Genomic DNA, 20,224 nt, shown 5'->3' on the forward strand with positions numbered 1-20,224 from the left:
TTCCGAGAGTGTCCTGTTCCTTCTTGATTTAACAAAGCCGCAGAGACAAACTGGCCACAGAAGAAACTCGATCGGCGACGGGAACAGAAACAATGACTTTGCTTTAGGCTCAGATTGAAGAGAACAACTGAAACTACCAGACAATACGAAACCGACAACAATGACTGAGTTACTCCATATAATCCTTACATGACTGGAGAGGGCGGAGTCTTTAGAGCATGAGCATGACATGGCAGTAATCTCTGTCCTGCTCTGCACTTTTGTCCCATCCTATTATTTTCCAGACAAATAAAACATAATCTGTTTGTTATTAACATGTATTGTATTTCAATAGATTAGATTAGATTGAACTGTATTGTCCCTTGTGGGAAATTTGTCTTGGGCTCACAACATAGATACCAGGGCTGGGACAAAATATCGGATCGGATGTGGATCGCAATACTTTGTGCTGCAATACCAAGTATCTATACTTTTTCAAGCATCGCAATACTTTCAATACTGGCGTTTGGAGGTTTTGTGCTTTCCAGTAACAGCACTAAGTTACATTTTGTGCTAATGCATTTTTATAGGGATTTTTTATTTTATTTACAGATATCAGTTTGAAACTTTTGCTGTAGATGACTGGCATAAATGTGAGAAAAAAAATATTTAAAGTTTTCTGTCAGTTTTTATTTTCATATAAAAACAAGGTGTTTTATGCCTAAACATGCCCCAAATTTCCCATCTTTTCGGTGACGAAATCTGAATAGCAGATTGAGCTACATTCAAATGTATGGTTTTATTTTGTTGACATATTAGTCACCAAGACAGAGGGGATTTTGGATATCTTCTTTAGTTTTAAAAGAAGCTGTTTTTTAAAGCAGTACTAAGTAACTCTTGCCCCTAGAGGCCATAAGCGCAACTGCAGGTGTAGTAGCAAGTTACGATTTTTGACACTTATTAATTGTCTTGGAGAGCAAATACTACGCTGACAGGAAAGGCGAAGGGAGAGAGGGTTACTGTGCATCCAATTATACAATGGAAATATTTGTATTATTTTTTCACTCAAACTTGGCTGTAAATACTGTTTAAAGTGACGTTAGCCCCGCAGTTAGCTTTGCCCGTTAGCATGCTAGCTTCTTCTTCGTGATTCCATTAGTGTGTATTGCTTTCTCCGCACCGGTGGCAGTCAAGTTGCAAACATGGTTTTCTGGCCAGAGACACCAGAGGGAGATGAAAGACCCTCCAATCATCCCATGAACACTTGTATTAACCCCACAGGGACTACGGAACGGATTTATTAAGGTAAACACGTTACTTAGTACTGCTTTAAGTGAAAAAAAAATATTTTCGCCTTTTTTTTGACATTCAAAACTCAATAAATCAGGCTCGGAATTAGATATTAAAAAATCCCTCTACTGGTTCTACTGACGTGGACATAGTGTCGCCACAATGGTGGAAAATGTGTTTTGAGAAAAAGGGGAAAAAATTAAATCAGTTCAATAATTAAACATGTTATTGCAAAGATTAGGTATATTTTTTTTTCCAGGTGAAGCTTGTATGTTCAATTTTAGACAATCAGAATGAGCAGAGTGAGCCCATTGCGTTGCCAGATTCAGTGGCTAAAACCACTTTTGGAAGCTTGGAATTTGGAACTTAACGTTCAGCACCTGTTCCCAGTCAAGTCCCAATTAATGCTAGTGCAGTTAAAGCGGTTGAACTCTGGAGGTTCTTAGCTTTCAAATGAGGAACGGCATGTCCACATATTGTGAAACGTGTCCTTAAGGCAACCCAAGTTCAGTTGTTCGTGTCTTTTTTCAAGAGCGTATACTACGGCCATTACCTGACAAGTGTCTTGCCCGGGGACACGACAGCTTTGTGTGAAGTGGAACTGGGAACTATAAATCTTGCATTTTTGAGACAAATACCTTTACTACCTGAGTCACCTTCACACCAGGTAACCAAACCTCACTCAAACCTGAATATCAGAGTGTTGTTCATGAGTTTTCTAACTTCATGCAGAAAGTAGAGGAGGTGGACTTTTCCCGTCAGGTGCGCCCCTTAAGCCCCGCCCCCTCAGCATCAGGCGCAGGTGAAGGTTTAGCTTCAGGGAGCATCAAACAGAGGAGCTACACCTGCGACACAAGAAACTCACTCCACCGCCTCAACACATCAGGTACTTAATTATTATGACATTTATATTGTTTTATATTGTATTTAATATGGATAAACAACTTCAGAAAACTGTCAGATCCTTTTAAAGGCTCATTATATTGCCATTGTTTTGTATTGCAGTTTATTTTGCAGCAGCCACACTGGAACAAGAATAATCATTTTAAGGAGGAAGTGACATAAATCTACTTGAATTAAGGGATTAAATGTAAAGTTTGAGTAGATTTGGTCTGATCTTAAATCCTCTTATTGCCATTTTTCTTAAAGGGACTAAAAGGAGTTTAAAAATGTTAAAAAATTAAGTATTTTCCTCGCCCTACATGTCCAGAGCTCAGACCTGTTCACCACAACTGCCTCTAAAATCCTGCACTGTCACTCATAAAGGTGTTAATTCGGGTCCGTCATGAGCTTAATATAGAGGCTGCAGTTACACATATGCCCTGAGGTGGCAGTAGTGAGTATAAAATGGCTAACTTGCATCTAGTCCAGGGGTGCCCAAAGTGGGGCCCGTGGGCCACACAATTCTGTTGGCCCGCCAGAGAGTGACCTGCTTGGATGATACTAATTCTCTTCCATTCATTCTCGATGGTAAATATGGATGCAGTACACTTTTTGACCACCAGCGTCAAATTGGGGGCGCTGTTTCACTCCTTTCTCAAAGTTAAGGAAACACTGTTGTGGTGTCTTGGTGTTTATCAATTACAGAGTGTTGTAGCATCAACTTTCACAGTTTTCCAACTTTTATTGCAAAGGTTGTTGACATTGACAACAGTATATGTTAAAAATTGAATTGATGCGGGACAGACACTTTCAAAATAATCTAATGTGGCATTTTCTTTGAGTGAGCGAATGAGGTAAAGTTACTGTAGGTGCTGTAGATACATGTGGGGGTTTTTTTGCACTAAATTGTTGATTTTGTTCTACTAAAATTAGGCTTTTGCCATTGTTACCATTCGTTTTAATATAGCATGTTCAAAAATAAAAAGCAAATAAGATAAAATAACTTTATAATTTGCAGTTAAATGTGTTTTTCGTGCTTGACATCGCCGTGTTTGGCCCGCGACTCACAGGCACTTTTTCATTTTGGCCCTCGGAGACAAAAAGTTTGGGCACCCCTGATCTAGTCCCTTGAATTCAGATTAGAGTGAGATGAGTTCGAACCAAATCAAATTCAACATAAAAAAAACTTTATTCAATTGATTTTTAAGGCATTTATCTCATTTAAGATGGTCATTTGTCCAGTGCAGATCCTCAAATAATATACATTTATTTTCTACAGGAAAATGTAGACACTGATTACCTTACGATACTAAATCAGAAGAGAAATATCAAAAAGCCTGAACAAAATGTGGCAAAAAGTTATCGACCAACATTGCAGCGGTCTGAAAGCAACACAATGTTATTAGAGAGTACTAATGTTTTACTCAAAAAATAAGATTAAACAAACAAAACTACAATTTTTAGGTGCAATTTCTAACTTAAAAAGGTTGTATGACGTTAAGAAGATTAAAGTGGCTACAAGGTGGGTAGAGTAGCTAAAATATTTACTCAAGAGCAACTTTACGCCTAAATAATTTTACTCAAGAAGAAGAAAAATTCCAAAGAAATTGAACAAAGTGTCACAGTGACGGGAATTAGTTTATGAAATAGACTTAAAAAAATAAACAAAAGAGTGAAGCTAATGTTAAAGAAGTAGGAAAACTAGACTTGGACATGAATAATGTGAGATATTTGATCTGAACAAACATGAATATGATGAGTTTGTGTTTGACTCGCTGCAGAACTGTAAATATTTAGAAAGTTTGACGTGAACAAATGAATAGACGGATGTAAAGTAAACAAAGGGGCAGATATATGTCATCAGACTGATCTTCTCTTCGGCTCCTTCTCACTTTGGATCGGAAGTTTTGTTGTGGAGAGTATAATTGTCACTTTTGATTGAATTAAATAAATAAAAAGAAAGAAAGAAAAAAGTTACCAAAATGATTACTCAAGTAAAAAAAAGTACCCGGGGAAAATGCTGCTTGAGTAACTGTGAGTGACTGCCTGATTTATACAGCTCATTAGTGACATGAATTATGAAAAACGAATGATGTAAGAACTCAGTATTTCTAAAGAAAATGCCAGAAAAATAAGAATAACACTTTACATTACGGGCCGGTAAGTCCTTGGTGCTTACAGTGGTATTTACAGTGGTATTTACAATGGTACTTATGGTGGTAATTACAGTAGGAACTTATTGTGGTACTTAAAGGATACTATAGTGAGAATTACAAGTTATGTACTTCTAGATTCAGTGGTAACTCTTAGTAATGAAGGTTGTACTTCTTGTTTTCCCTAATGCTGTTTTATGTTGTTTTATAGTCACACAATCCTAGAAATTATGTCTGTATGTAGAAGTACCACATTTACTACCAGGGGCGGACTGGGACTGAAAAACAGCCCTGGACTCTGACTAGCCTGGCCCAAATTAGCGTAATTGTGCACTTCCACAAATACATATTTTAACCTCTTGCCACCCGCCTCAACATTAACGAGGGTATTTTCCCCAGTTTGGCTTTTTATTATTATTATTTTTGATTGGTATCATCAGCAAAAAGAACGGGAAAGGTGGTCGTAGAAACAGAAGCAAAATCATTAATATAAATAATAAATAATAATGGTCCCAAAACTGAACCTTGTGGCACACCATACTCCACGGAATTCCTTTTAGATTCATGTTTTTTTATACTCGGCTTTACCCAAATCTAAAAGCTTCTCGACTGGGGATCAACAATGTAACGCCTCATTTGAAAGCTAAGACCTACAAAAGTGATGGAAACTTATCGTCACGTCGCCACATTTTAGTCATATTTTTGTTGTTTTTCCTCATGTTTTCATCTTGTTTTTTGATGCTTTTCTTTTTAGCTTTTAGATTTGGGTAAAGCTCGGTTGAGGCGGGACTGGTGGCCCCAGAGCCAGTGGCCCTTCTGTACTCTTCCAGAATGGACATATGGCCAGTCCGCCTCTGTTTACTACTTATGAATTGCTGCTGTAGTATTCTTGAATTACCAATAAGTACCATAGATGTATCACTGAAACTACTAGAAACTATCATTTAAAGTATCAAAGTACATAGAAGTATGACCTTCATTACTAAGAGTTACCACAGTGTCTCTTAGTAATGAGAGATACAGTGGTAACTCTGTGTCTCCCTAACCTCTAACCCCTAACCCTAATGACTAGTAATTATGACTTTTAGCACCACAATAATAACCTAGAGTTATCACTGTAAATACTAGTACTTACCACGGTAATTACCACTGTACCACAATAAGTACCAAGAAGAACCACTGTAATTACACTGTAAGTACCATTGTCATTACTAGTAATTACCACTATAAGTACCACAGACTTACCAGCCCGTAATGTAAAGTGTTACCGAATAGGGTATATAAATCATCTATTTTATGTGTCACATAAAGCGTTTGTCACTTAAAGACTGACTCACTGTGGGACTTGACTTTCTTTTTTTTTTTTACTGATACTTCATTATAATATTACTCAAGCAAACATAAAAAGTACCATATGGTAAAACTACGCTAAACTACACAACTACCTGCCTCTGGTATTTAGTCTCAGATTTTCACGATTTATTCTTATCTTAACCTCTTAACCAAGTGCACTTTCTCCAGTCTGGCTTTACCCAAATCTAAAAGCTTCTCGACTGGAGCCTACAGTCTATAGGACGCAGTAACGCCCCGAGTTTGGAGTGAATAAATAATGACGACAGTGTAGCACCTTGAGAAACTTGGTAATACAGGCTGGTAAAGTGCAATACAGGTGTAAGGCATTATTATTATTATTTGAAAGCTACAAAATTAATCTAAAGTAACAGATTTTTTTTTACGCCTTTTCCATTATATTTGTAATTGGGGTTTTGTTGCTTTTTTTGCCACGTTTTCATTGCTTTTTTATCTCGTTTGCATCACATAATTTTTGTCATGTTTTTGATGCTATTTTGTTGCGTTTTCCTATATATTTTTTTTATTGCTGTTTTGACGCTTTTTCTTTTCATAAAGCGTTTACATTCGGGTAATGCCGAACTGGAGAGAATGTGGTCAGTTCAGGCGGGGGTTAAGAGGTTAATTTACATAATTAATCTACATCTGTTCCAGCGCTTTTCCACAATGATCAAAATCACTTTAAAATCACAGAAATTACTTTTTCGACGTTGCTGCTTCTCCAATCTCCCTGAAATCTCACACACTGCATTCATACATTGGTGGAAAAACTGGTGAAATGTCTTGCCAAAGGGCACAACAACACATTTTCCAGTTTTTAGACGGCCGCTCTGGAGGTAATTTGTTTATAATATGCTTTTCCTGTTCAGACATGAATCGTGGCTCGTGGTTCGTGCAGTTCATGGCGGCCATCTTGTTTTTCTCGGCTGCGGTGGAGGTCAGAGGAGCATCGGTAAAGCCAACACTTCTTCTTCTTCTGCTGCTGCTTTGACTAAACACACACACGATCCAGGCATCATGTGATCAGACCGGCTCTGTATCCGGGCCCTGCTGTTTGCTCAGTCAATACAGCGCTGTTTAAACGACGGGCAGAATTTCAGTGACGCACTTAAAGACACGATACGTAATGACCTGTGTTTGGTCCTCCTATAATGTCTTGTAAACTCACATATGGGAAAAACACTGTGCATCTAATTATGAGGCAACTTGAAGGCTAGTTTTAAAGCATTTCTGAAAGTGACCCTGAAAAGTGACCCTGCAAGTCGTAAAATGCGCCTTTAAACTTCCCTGTTAAGAAATGAGATGCAACAACTAATATTTTAATTAGTGGTTTCCTCTTTCATAGATACAGACGGCATCTCTGGAATCGCCCATATAGAGTTTGGGAATGTGGTGTTATATATCAGGATTAGCAGCCATTGTAAAGTAATGGAGATTTTAGAAGTTATTGTTCACATTAAAACACTTGTATTGAGTTGTTCCAGTGCTTTTTTTCTCCACTTTTTATACTGTTTTAGATCATGTTAGTCTGTGGAAATGTATGCTAACAGCTGCAAAGATGGCGGATCTCCATGGTAACTGTGGAATTTGAAAACAGTTACGGGGGAAAATAATTTGGAGAACAATCTAAACTTTCTCTAATTATTCAAAAACTACTTTAACCTCTTAACTCCCGCCTGAACCGAAAGGATCTTTTTCCTCCCATCATCCGATTTTTTTTCCCATCATTTTTTTTGTTGGGTAGTCAACTCATTTTTGTAACTTTTTTGTCATATTTTTGTCATTTTTTTCGTCATGTTTTTTGTCTTTTTTTTTTGTCATTTTTTGTCAATTTTTTGTACTTTTTTTGTCAAATTTTTATCATCTTTTTGTACTTTTTTTTGTAACGTTTTGTCACATTTTTGTCATTTTTTCATACATTTTTTATCAAATTTTTGTCATTTTTTCGTCAATTTCTTGTGACATTTTTGCCACTTTTTCATTCATTTTTCGTCACTTTTTTGTCAATGTTTTCTCACTTTTTTGTCACATTTCCATCATTGTTTTCGTCTCAGTTTTGTTGCTATTTTCACAGCTTTTTTCCAGAAGCTTTTGGACTGGGGCCAAACTGGAGAAAATGTGCTCGGTTCAGGTGGGAGTTAAGGTGTTAACAAAAGCTGAATTATGAATATAGTTTTCTACTAAATAAAGATACAAAGACATGGAGAGGAGCAAAGGTTCAACAGCCCATAAATACATAAATAACGGAGAATGCTAACATGATGCTACATGTTAGCATCGGGCTAATGCCAACTCTAGCTAGCGCCAGCTACGACTGTTGTTTTTTTCGCTTCTACTGAATAATCTGCTGTGAATAAACATCCATATGGACCCGATTTAGACTTGACTTTATTTGTATGTGAAAAATACGTTTATATTTCACCAGAAAATGGTTGAAAAGGGGGAACAAATTGTGTTTCCCAAAAGATTTTGTTTTCCCGTCGTCCTTCTATGACGCGATGCCGTCTGTATCTATTGTTTGTAATCCAAAAGAAAAGTCAGGCATAGGGAATTTAAGACTAGAGAAGAATCCGTTTGGTAAAGCCAGAAGCAACTCGCAGATTTAGGTATTCAACTTCTTAACTCCCAGCTGAATCGAGCACATTTTTTCCAGTTCGACTTTACCCAAATTCAAAAGCTTCTTGAGGAAACCGTGAAAGCAGTGAAAAAACAAAAGGTTAATGAAGATTAAAACGCAGCAAACAAAAAGCATCAAAAGGCGATTAAAAATGCAACGAAACAGGGGACAATAAAGCAATGAAAAAGCAACAAAAACATGGCAGAAATCCAATGAAAAAGTGACGACAATGCTCGGAGGAATCTCAGCTTTGTATCTCCAGTCGAGAAGCTTTTAGATTTGGGTAAAGCTGAACTGGAGAAAAGGCGCTCGGTTCAGGCGAGAGGAGAGATTTAAGAGTTTACCCAAAAATGAGTGGTTCTATTCCTGCTAACTGTGTTTCATATTGTTGTTGCATCCTTGTTAAAGTCACCTGGGTGACTCAGTATAGAGCAGCCAGGGTTCGATTCCCGGCCTCTCTGTGTAGAGGCTGCATGTTCTCCCTGCGCTGCCACTGCCAGTATGTTTATCTTGTCACATGTCCCGTCTACAGTTGTCCATCTCTCGTGCCGGCTGTGGAGAGTCAAAGCTGTGCGTGGAGAACCCAGTGTCCTGTGAACCCAACGGCACCAGCCCCTGTCTGTTTGCCTCTGCTGCAGCCGACCAATCAGAGCTCAGCATCAGCCTCCGGGGCGACTCCGCCGGGTACATCGCCCTGGGGTTCACCAACACCTCACAGAATGAGGTAAAAGTCACTCAAAAGTCACACTCAAAATACAGACCGCTCTATTGGCTTTTTCATTTTTCATCTTGGACTTGGATGATCAAATGCTGAATGAGGTGGTAAACCGCTCCCTTATGTTGGTTTTTCCAGGGAGTGTCCACGCTGTTCGCCTGCGCTCAGAACGGCTCTCATGTGTTTTTTCGGACTGTGCTGAGGAACAACAGCGACCCGGACGCTCCTCTCACTGATCTACACATGGTGAGACTCTTAATCCAATAACTACTTCAACTCCTCTGTGTGCAGTACGTTCTCCACCTATGAGTGCCTCATACTTTGCTTTTAAAACCCTGTTGCAGAGATATAGGGGCAGTAGCAGTTCAACTCCTGAGAATAAGCTTAGGAGTTTCTCTGTCGCAACAATTGATTCAATGTTAAATTTTGACCAAGTATTTTAAAGGGATTAGATGCAAATTGGTCATTTTTGTGCTCCCTACTGACACCTCAGGACTTACACGTAACTGCAGGTACTATATTAAGCTTGATGGCACTTTGGACCCAAACTCAACTTTTTGAGTGACAGTGCAGGATTTTAGAGGCTGATGAACAAGTCTGAGCACATTCTACACATTAGGACATTGCTGGAACATGTAGGGGGAGGAAAATACTCAATTTGATCATTTCTAAACTCTGTATAGTCACATTTGAAGCTACACACTGCAGGCAAACCTCTTCTTTTTCAGATTTGGGCCCAGTTGATTCTCCCAACCAGGGCCGGCCATTGTAAGCAGCTGCTTAGGGCCCCAAGGCAACCAGTGCCTAAAGTATAGCAGATATTGAAAATAATGTAAACTGCAGTAATGCTCAATATACTTAACAAAACAATTAAATTCTGTTCATTTAACCCAGCCTTGCTAAATGTATGTTGCCTACATTTGTTTTTGTGAAATGTGCTTAGTTGTTAACGACGTCTCCAAGCACCCTTCAAGAAGTTATACAGTAACTTAGGCACAGGACCATGCACTAAGAGCACAATCATCAATATTGAGCCCGATCAGCATAAGTTTAATGAGGGGCCCCAAATCAAATTATGCTTATGCTTAATTCTTACAAGTTATTGCTGTTCCTTGGTCCTTCATTGATTTACATGAGAAGTTGTAACTTAAAAGCCCATTTTCTCCAAATATATTTTTCTTCTGGCCTTTAAGTAACAGCTATAGAGACCTAAACAGAGATTTTTTCTTCCAATATTTAATTCTGATTTATTGAGGTTTGGGCCGGAGATACTAAATAAGGCGACATTTAAAGGGACTACACAGAGTGTTTGTATTTTAATGGAAAGTTTACATTGCATCTTCTCCATGTTTTGAATTCCAGCCGGTGATGACCTTCACAGGCGAGTTGGAGAACGGCTCGTCGATCGCGTGCACGTTTTCTGTTCCTCTGTCGAACGTCACCGACCACAACACTCTGCTGCTGGGCTCTGGGGCTGTGCTCAACGGTAACTATTACGTCTATAAGCGGCGGGTTCAAGCAGCAATGCATGTTTTTGTTTTTTTTTATGTTGAAAAAAAGAACATAAAAAATCCACAGTGCTTTACAGAGCAATATTTACCTGGAATCAGCTCTCAGTCAGCACACGCAGAGAACCAAATAAATACACATTTAGAAACATGTCTTCACGAGAACTACTGCAGACCATGTGAAAAATTCAAGTATGTAATTGTAGTCCTTTGAAGGAACCCAGGAAGACGAGCTGCCATTAAACGGGCAGCTGATGGGGATCCTAGTAAAACAATAAACTATTATAACATTTTCTCTTGGCTTTTCCAGATTCTTCCCTCGGAGCGTTTAACGTCTCTCGAAGTGTTGGACCTGTGAATCTGATGAATTTTACAACAACAACAGCAGCTCCTACAACAACAACAACAACAACAGCAGCTCCTACAACAACAACAACAGCAGCTCCAACAGAGGTACACTCACTTGCTCCAACCACAGTCTGATTTAATTTGGTTTGACTGTTTTTTGCTTGAAATAAATTCATGTAGCACCTAATGTTGATTTATGAATCCTGGACCAGCTAATTTGACACCCTAGGAGGGCATTAAAGGAGCTATACCTGATTGTACAAATAAACAGGGTCACTCAAATTTCAAATTGCTATTTTCTGGTCCAAACTCATCTCAAACTTTCCTAATGCTTTTCAACATCAAAATTCGTCACAAGGACTGGGTTTAAACCAGGTTTCACAGCCTTCAGGGAGGAAAACTGTCACTTCACTGTAAACAATCCCTACTAGCCTGACATTTTATGACTGTTTAAAAGGCTTTTAAACCAGTTTTTTTGGATAGATGTCTGCTTTTACCATATACAGACGGCATCTCGTCATAGAAGGGGGCGTGGCTTCGCCGAGGGGGAAAATAGAATCTTTAGAGAAACACAATTTTCCACTCTTTTTAGCCATTTTCTGATGGAATATGAACTCATTTATCACACATAAATAAAGTCAAGTGTAAATCGGGCCCATATGGATATTTTGTCGCAACAGATTGTTCAGTAGAAGTGAAAAACCGGCAGTTGTAGCAAGCGCTAGCTAATCGTTAGCATTAGCCCGATGCTAACATGTAGCATCAAGTTAGCATTCTCCGTTATTCATGTCTTTATGGGCTGTTGAACCACTTTTCTCCTCTCCATGTCTTTGTATCATTATTTAGTAGAAAACTATATTCATAATTCAGCATTTGTTACTGTAGTTTTTCAAAATTGTTTTCCCCCTGAACTGTTTTCAAAAATTATTTTAAAAATAATTTATGGCCGATTCCAGAGATGCCATCTGTATCTATACTAAAGGACAACAAATTTTATTCCAATAAACCCTTTAATTGTTCCGGGCTTAGCTGGAGGCAGGAAGCTAGCTAGAGTCCTATCTATTTCCATTGTAGCTGTTGTCGTAGTAACGATAAACAAATGTTTAACTGATTTTGGAAATATCAGATAAACCTAATTTTATCGTCTCAAATGCCATTCCTCTTGTTCTTACAGCAAGTACAGCTAGTTTAATCTTATTTCTCTTGGTCACTTCCTGCCTCCAGCTGATGTCACTGATGATGTGCCCCGCCCATTCTTGCCACTTTTTGCGTTGTCTCTGCACTTCCGTTGTACAGACACTTCCGGTCGAGCGCGAAACCCGTTCATTTAAACGGAGAACGAGGGGAAATATTCTCCGCTCAAATCTGATGTTTAATCGATTGATTTGTGTAAAATGTCCAATGTTCATTTGCACCGACAAGTCAACACTGCAGCGTTTCTCAGCACGGCCAAAAAACGACTTTGTTTTCATGTAGTGACTGATTTAATCTGGACTTCTCCAGTCCCATGTTAACTGATAGGAGAAAAGGGGCGGGCACAATTAATGGCGGCGCCCACACGAACCTCCAGAGTAAGGTAAATACGTTTGTTAAGTGTGACGTCACGACTTCCGCTTCCGGGTCCTAGCATACCGGCTAATATGCGAGAAAAAAAAAAAACATTAAAAATCTCTTTAATACCACAATAAATATTTCTGAAACTCAACGGAGAGTTACTGAACATACTTATTTCTCAGACTCATTAGCCAAAAAAACGCAACTACTGCCAAAAAAGCATTATTTACTAAAATTGGTACTTCCGGTTTAGCGGAGATAAATGCTAACGGCGGAGCAGCAACGCTAACCCCGGAAGTAGTGACTTTAGTAAATAATACTTTTTTAGTGGTAGGTGCGGCATTTTTGGCTAATGAGTCTGAGAAATAAATCGGTTCAGGTACTCTCCGTTGAGTTTCATAAATATTCATTGCGGTTTTAAAGACTTTTTTAATGTTTTTTTTTCTCTCGCATATTAGCCGGTATGCTAGGACCCGGAAGCGGAAGTCGTGACGTCACACTTAATAAACGGTCGATAAACGGCTTTGTTTTCATGTAGTGACTGATTTAATCTGGACTTCTCCAGCCCCATGTTAACAGATAGGAGAAAAGGGGCGGGCACAATTAATGGTGGCGCCCACGCGAACCTCCAGAATAAGGTGAATACGTTTATTAAGTGTGACGTCACGACTTCCGCTTCCGGGTCCTAGCATACCGGCTAATATGCGAGAAAACCCCCCATTAAAAACTCTTTAATACCACAATAAATATTTCTGAAACTCAACGGAGAGTACCTGAACCTACTCATTTCTCAGACTCATAAGCCAAAAATGCCGCACCTACTGCTAAAAAAGTAAAAGTAAAGTAAAAAATTATTTACTAAAGTCGGTACTTCCGGGGTTAGCGTTGCTGCTCCGGCGTTAGCATTTAACTGAATTAAGTGCGGCCTTTTTGGCTAATGAGTCTGAGAAATGAGTATGTTCAGTGACTCCCTGTTGAGTTTCAGAAATATAGAGTTTTTTGTAGTTTCTCACACATCTAGGAAGTAGAGCTGTGACGTCACCACTTAACAGACGTATACAGAAAATTAAAAAAATCAAGGATAGCTCCTTTAATATGAATTTCTGTCCGGTTCCCCCCACAGTTGTCCATCTCTCGTGCCGGCTGTGGAGAGTCTAAGCTCTGCGTGGAGACCCCAGCGGCCTGTGAACCCAACGGCACCAGCCCCTGTCTGTTTGTCTCTGCTGCAGTCAACCAATCAGAGCTCAGCATCAGCCTCCGGGGCGACTCTGCCGGGTACATCGCCCTGGGACTGGTCAACAGCTCAGAGGTAAAAGACAAGATGGAGGGAGGTTTTAGGTTTCTTGGTAAAGGTCCCATGTGTTCTCAAAGACCCTGTGAAAATGCAGATGTCGTGATGTAGTTTAGGGTTAATATCTCTGTAATTACCGGAGCTATTCACCTGAAATAAAAAGTGACGTAAAGTTCAATGTCTTTAACGTCAGCACAAATGAAACGACTCACATATTCAAACAGAAAACATGCGTAAACCGATCATCTGTTTACCTCCTCGTGACTGATTATGTGACTATGTTTGCTCTTCCCTCCAGGACTTTTCCAGGTTTTTTGTTTGCGGAAAAAGAGATGGCTCCTTCTTCTTCGAAACGGCTGAAAGAAACAACAGCTTACAGAATGCGGCTCTCACGAAAACAAACATGGTGAGGTCATTTAGAAGTAGAGGTTGTAATTAGATGAAAGTAGCAAAACATCAAGCGAGAATTCCAGATCAAATAAAGATAATGTGTTGTGGGCCACTGCAACAGGTTGATTTTATTATTATAGATAATTTATCCTTTGCTTTTGTAATGCCTTTTAAGTGAGGAGTTTTCTAGTTTGGCCTAGATATCATTTAGTACAACTTTGATCAATTTTAGATTTTTCAGACCTGGTTTAGTCCTGATTTGATCTTGATCTAGACCTGTTGGCACTTGGAAGGTCGATTTCACACTTGGTGTGAAAAGTTGTGTTGTTTGGAATTCTATTGGAAATGTTATAGTATTTGTGGACGGAAGTGGCATGTCATGGCGACGTAAAAACAGGAAGTGACCTCCCTCTCTCCTGGTGCAGCTGAATTGTTTGCCTTTTTCAGCAAACCACGTTGTTTTTCTGGATACTTTTGTACGTCTTTACCGTGTTTTTGTGGAGGTTTGGGGGATTTGTTTACTTTGAGAGTCCAAAATGGTCCTGAAGAAAGCAGCTTTTTGAAGGTAAACAAACTGCTAGCTTATCAGCTAAACCCATTTGAGATCTACAAACATCTTCTGAGACACTGAACAGTGAAGAGGCACCAAGAGCCCCCACACCTGCAGCACGGAGGAGGCGTCACAAGAGGAGCTACAGGAAACAACAAAAGGGACCAACGAGGAGATGGTGATAGACTGTGGAGGGAGCTGTGCAGGAGGAAGAGGAAGGACGAGGTGGAGCTGACCAGTGCAGGACACCACGCTCTGAGACGGGGACAAGCCCAGGAGGCGGTGCACCGTTTCAGATGATCAGAGGAGACAGAGGGCAGCTACAGTTTCTCCATCCTCCAAGGTCATGCGGGTGGAGTGGCTGAAGGACAACGAGATCATCGACCCGGCCGAGGACAGGAACTTCTACATCACCGTGGACACAACCTGATCATCAAGCAGGCGCGTCAGTCCCACACGGCCAACTACACCTGTGTGGCCAAGAACATCGTGGCCAAGCGCAAGAGCTCCACCGCCGTGGTCATCGTTTACGGATTTCCCATCAACCAGTGCTCCTCCTGTGACCAAAACAGTGAAGATGGCGGCCGCGACACAACCATCTTTCACCAAAGAAAAAAAAGAGTGGAAAAAGAGTGGTGGGCACTGAATGGGTGCTGCTGCCGGATGCTCTCTCATCGAATGCAATTTCTCCATCTGTGAGATCAATAAAGTATCATATCTTATCTTATTTATTTTGTCAATCTTGTGCTGAGGTATGATGATAATAGTATAGGGTTAGTAGTAGCGATGATAATAGTATAGGGTTAGTGGTAGTAGTGGTGATGATGATAACATAGTGTCCAAACAAAGATATTTAAGATGAAAAAAAAAAAAAAAATCCAAATGAACCACACATTTCCCTTTTGTGTTGTTTCAACAGCTGTTTCATAAAGCTACAGTTGCAAACTAGCCATGTTTAGTTTCTACTAAATGAAAACAAAAGCACAAACTGACGACATGTATTTTGTCACTTTTATAAAGTTTGGCTTGTGCAGAATCGTATCTTTTTTATTTATTAAAAAAGGGGGCGATAGTGGCGCAGATGGTAGAGAGGGTCGTCTCATGATCGGAAGGTCGGGGGTTCGAATCCCACCTCCTGAAAGTGCACATTGTCGTTGTGTCCTTGGGCAAGACACTTCACCCACATTGCCCCCAGTGTCTGTGCACATTGGTGTATGAATGAGAGTATGAATGGGTGAGTGGATCCTTGCTGTAAAGCGCTTTGAGTGCCTAATGTAGGTGGAAAAGCGCTATATAAGTTGAGACCATTTACCATTTACATTTACCAAATGTGCTCCTGTCAATCACTCGAGGGTGGGGCCGAGGTGGGTGGGGGGGATTGGAGCAGTGGCTTATGGCACATAGCTCCTAATCACCGGTTAGTTAGCATCAGAGGGTCCCTATGCTAAAGTAGCTATGATAGTTAGCATAGAGGCTTCTTTTCCTAACTACTCCCAAACTGACAGCCCAATTCGGAGGCTTCTTATCATGACGGACGCTGATGCACATCTGGTTTGGCGCAAGACCTCTTACCAACTCACTGGTTTTCGGCCCCAGACTTGTCGACATGCTGACTGTACATACTTTGGATCAAACGCCGCTTCTCCTTTCTATTTCTATGGTCATAAAAGCCACTGTGATGGAAAGTAAAAGTGCCGCTGGGTCACTGAGAGGTCAAATACGCACCAATATCAATAAAAAGTTGTAATAGTAGAAATTGTATGCAGTGGTAGTGATGTCTCTTTGAATAATCACCTTGGTTTACAGTGTATCATGTGTTTCTCAGTCTGTTGAAGGAGTGAGAGGTGAATTGAGCGGAAACGTGACCAAATGCGTCTTTAAGCTCGGCGTGTCAGTCCTCAGCCCCAGGAGCGGCTCAGACCTCGTGTTCCAGGTGATTCTGGGAACTGGAACCGTCAACGGAAGTAAGTCCCTCTCTGCTCCGGCGGGACGGGGGGAGAGCAGAGGGTTGTGGGTTAGATTCCAACACTGATCAATACAAATGTTACTTCTTTCTCCACAGCTGATCTCGGTTCCCTGAAGGAGGATTTGAAAACCAGCCCTTTGGATTTATCAAACCCTAAGGCGCCCCCGACGGTCCCGGGACGAGCAGCGTGCCCCACGGCTCTGCTCGCGGCGCTGATGCTGCCGTTACTACTCACCGTCTCCCTCATAAACTAAAGCAGAAATATGAACCGGCAGGGGAAAGACAGTAATCATATTTATTACCTTTAAGTAAAACATGAACAAAATCAAATCAAATTTTTCAGAAATTCACTCAATTACAGACGTCTTTAACGGCCAAATAAAAAACCCAAGATGTTTTCAAGACACAAAAAAAGATAACTAGACTGAATAAATTCCGGTTCTATTGCAAAAAAGGCAAAAACACTGTAAAAACTCTTCCTCACCCGGCGGTTTCTTTTTCCTCCTGCTCGGGTCCTCTACCAGAGGCCTGGGAGCTTGAGGGTTCTGCGCAGCCAGCCACTCCTCCAGTTTGGGGGTCACTGCCCCGAGTGCCCCAACGACCACGGGCACCACTGATGCCTTCACCCTCCAGGTTTTCTCCAGCTCTTCTCTGAGCCCCTGGTATTTCTCTAGTTTCTCGTGTTCCTTTTCCCTGATGTTGATGTTGGTATTGCTACGTCGACCACAACGGCTTTCCTCTGCTCTTTGTCCACCACCACAATGTCCGGTTGGTTCGCCATTACCATTCTGTCCGTCTGTATCTGGACGTCCCACAGGATCTTGGCTCGGTCGTTCTCGACCACCTTTGGAGGTGTTTCCCACTTTGACCTTGGGGTTTCCAGCCCATATTCTGCACAGATGTTCCTGTACACTATACCAGCCACTTGGTTATGGCGCTCCATGTAAGCTTTCCCTGCAGCATCTTACACCCTGCAGTTATGTAAAGCTGTATTGTCTCATTGGCCTCTTTGCACAGTCTACACCTGGGGTCTTGTCTGGTGTGGTAGATCTGGGCCTCTATTGCTCTGGTGCTCAAGGCTCCTGTGCAGTCATGATGAGCCTCTGTGCTGTCCTTTAGTCCGGCTCTGTCTAGCCATTGATAGGATTTCTGTATATCCGCCACTTCAGTTATGTTTCGGTGGTACATGCCGTGTAGGGGCTTGTCCTCCCATGACGGGACCTCCAGCACCTCATCTTCTGTTCCCCTATTGTCTGAGACATTCACTGAGCACGTCATCTGTTGGAGCCTTGTCCTTGATGTACTTATGGATAGTGGCTCTCACACTCACTAGTCCTCGGCCTCCTTCCTTACAGCTAGCGTACAGTCTCAGAGTGCTGGATTTGGGGTGGAACGTTCCGTGCATGGTTAGGAGCTTTCGTGTTTTAACATCTGTGGTCTGTATCTCATCCTTTGGCCAGCTTATTATTCCTGCAGGAATAGGGATATATATATATAGTAGACACATTGTGCCTTAGCCCACCCCCCTGTTCAGAGAGGGCTTCTCCACTTTAACATAAATGGCCTCCTTTACGCCCTCTCAAACCACCTCTCCTCCCTGTCCAGTATCTGAACAGGGAGGAGAGGTGAAAGCTGTGCTGATGTTTCTGTTGATGTAAAAACACTGCAGAGTCCTGTCCGGAGGAGCTCGGGCGTCGATGTTGATACATGCGCTTGTGTAGAAGCTGCTTGGTCTCACCTATGTACAAGTCTCTACACTTTTACAATAGTATATATACTATTGTAATTTCTATTGAACCCTGAACCTTGTGCTGGTTATGAAGGGCAACAACTGGATTTATTTTAATGAATTATTAATATATTTTGTAATAAAACTTCAACTACTGTTTTGTGTGTGTGTGTAACTTATGTGCGTGTGGTTAGTTAAACTTTCTTGAAAGGCCAGAGTGAAATGTGATGCTGGAGACGGACATGAGTCTGGGCGCTCACAGGGCCGGGTGGTTCCGCTGTTTGGGTCAGAGCGAGATTCAGCGGTCGCAATAATAATAATAATTTAATATTTATTTAGATTCCCATTAGCTACTCATTAAGCAGCTATTATTCCTGGGGTTTCCATCTGCTCTTTAAACAGTAATTTGAACCCTGAACATACTCAAACTCACAGAAACTGTTTCGCTCTTGAGACGAAACAGCATCTGTTTAAATGTTTTCCTAAACTTTAGAAACGCTAAAGTTGCAAACTGAAGCGCTTCGAACAAAGATGAGCAACACAAGGAAGTACTTACAGACCATGTTTATTGATTTTTAATAACCTTAATAACACCTTCAAGACACGGCAGACTCGTTTGTATTTGTATTTTGTATTTATTTATTTAAAAGGGACAATGCATTTACACAAATGTAGCGGACAGTCGGGGGCTCCCTCCCAATCATTGGGTGAGGCCTCTTTAAATCTCCCCCGCGCCTGGCACTCATTCTCGACTGCTGCTGGCTGGTGACAGGTGTGTTTTTAACTTCTCCCTCGGTTTTAGGATTTTAATGTTCATTTATCCTTATATTATTATTATTATATTTTGTTTACATTCATTGTATTTCGGTTTTAACGTTTGTTTCTGTTTTTATTTGCAGATTTTAGCCTGCTACTGTTTTGTTTAGAGTTCGTTTTAGGGTTTATTTTGGTTGAATTTGAGTTTATTTTTGCATCTCGTAGCTTTTTAAACCCTTTTAGCTCTGCACTAGTTTTGTATAGCTGTCCCTGGGTCTTTTAGTCTTTAGATTTCAGTGCCCTTGGATGTGCTTGGGTGGGGGATTCGGCCCGTTTTATGTTTTGCACTTGGGATTTTTGTTATTTAGTGAGTGTGTGTTTGTGAGTAGCACCTTCCGTTTTGTTTGGGGTGGGGCTCCCCCCTCTCAAGCCATTCATGTTTGGTTATTTTCTAACGTTTATCTGTGTTTCAGATTTCCTTTGGTTCTGGCCCAGGGGCTGCAAGGTTTTATTTGTGATTGCACTTTTAATTTTGGCCATTTTAAAATAAATTTCAATCATAGAAATAAATCCTTTTTTGATATTGAATTCCTGGTCCTTTTAAATAAACTTTTAACTACATATTTTAAAAGCACTGTCTGTGTCTCCATCTTTACAAATCTGTATCTGCGTGTCCTTTGGTTTTATCCTGGCTTTATGTTTTGGATTAATTATTTTTAAGTACCTCAGGTCACACAAAGTACAGTATACTTAAAATGCAGGCTACACACCACACGCCACTCACTCTGCAAAGCATCAGTCCTCACCATCTACTCTGCACATTCACCCATGCACTCACTCACACAGTCCTAAACCTTCTAAAACCCACACTTTCCACCCAATAAAGTTGTTGACGTTATGTTGTTTGCAGTAAATCGTCCAGATTTTTATTGTTTATGCTCTGCCGGGCACCGCCTTTTTCTGTGAAAAAAGGCATTGCCTGTTCATACATAATGTCTTAGTTTGGTGAATACTGTCTGTGTAGGCGCTCAGTCGTACAGGAGTTGTCCATTTGTCCAATCGTAAAGGCATGATGATCCATTCTTGGAATCATGACTTTATGATTCCAGATCATAAAGGCATGAGCTTGACAAACCATTGGTGCTT

General features: G+C 40.7%; 1 long non-coding RNA gene across 1 annotated transcript; it reads left to right on the forward strand.

Moving 5' to 3' along the window:
* Positions 1 to 13,983: 13,983 nt before the first annotated feature.
* Positions 13,984 to 16,808, forward strand: LOC306972927. Its single transcript, XR_013793539.1, has 3 exons — positions 13,984 to 14,093; positions 16,453 to 16,591; positions 16,690 to 16,808. It is a non-coding gene; the product is annotated as an uncharacterized lncRNA (long non-coding RNA).
* Positions 16,809 to 20,224: the final 3,416 nt, after the last annotated feature.

The sequence above is a fragment of the Gobius niger genome (assembly GCF_951799975.1).
Source record: "Gobius niger genome assembly, chromosome: 13".
NCBI lineage: Eukaryota > Metazoa > Chordata > Actinopteri > Gobiiformes > Gobiidae > Gobius > Gobius niger.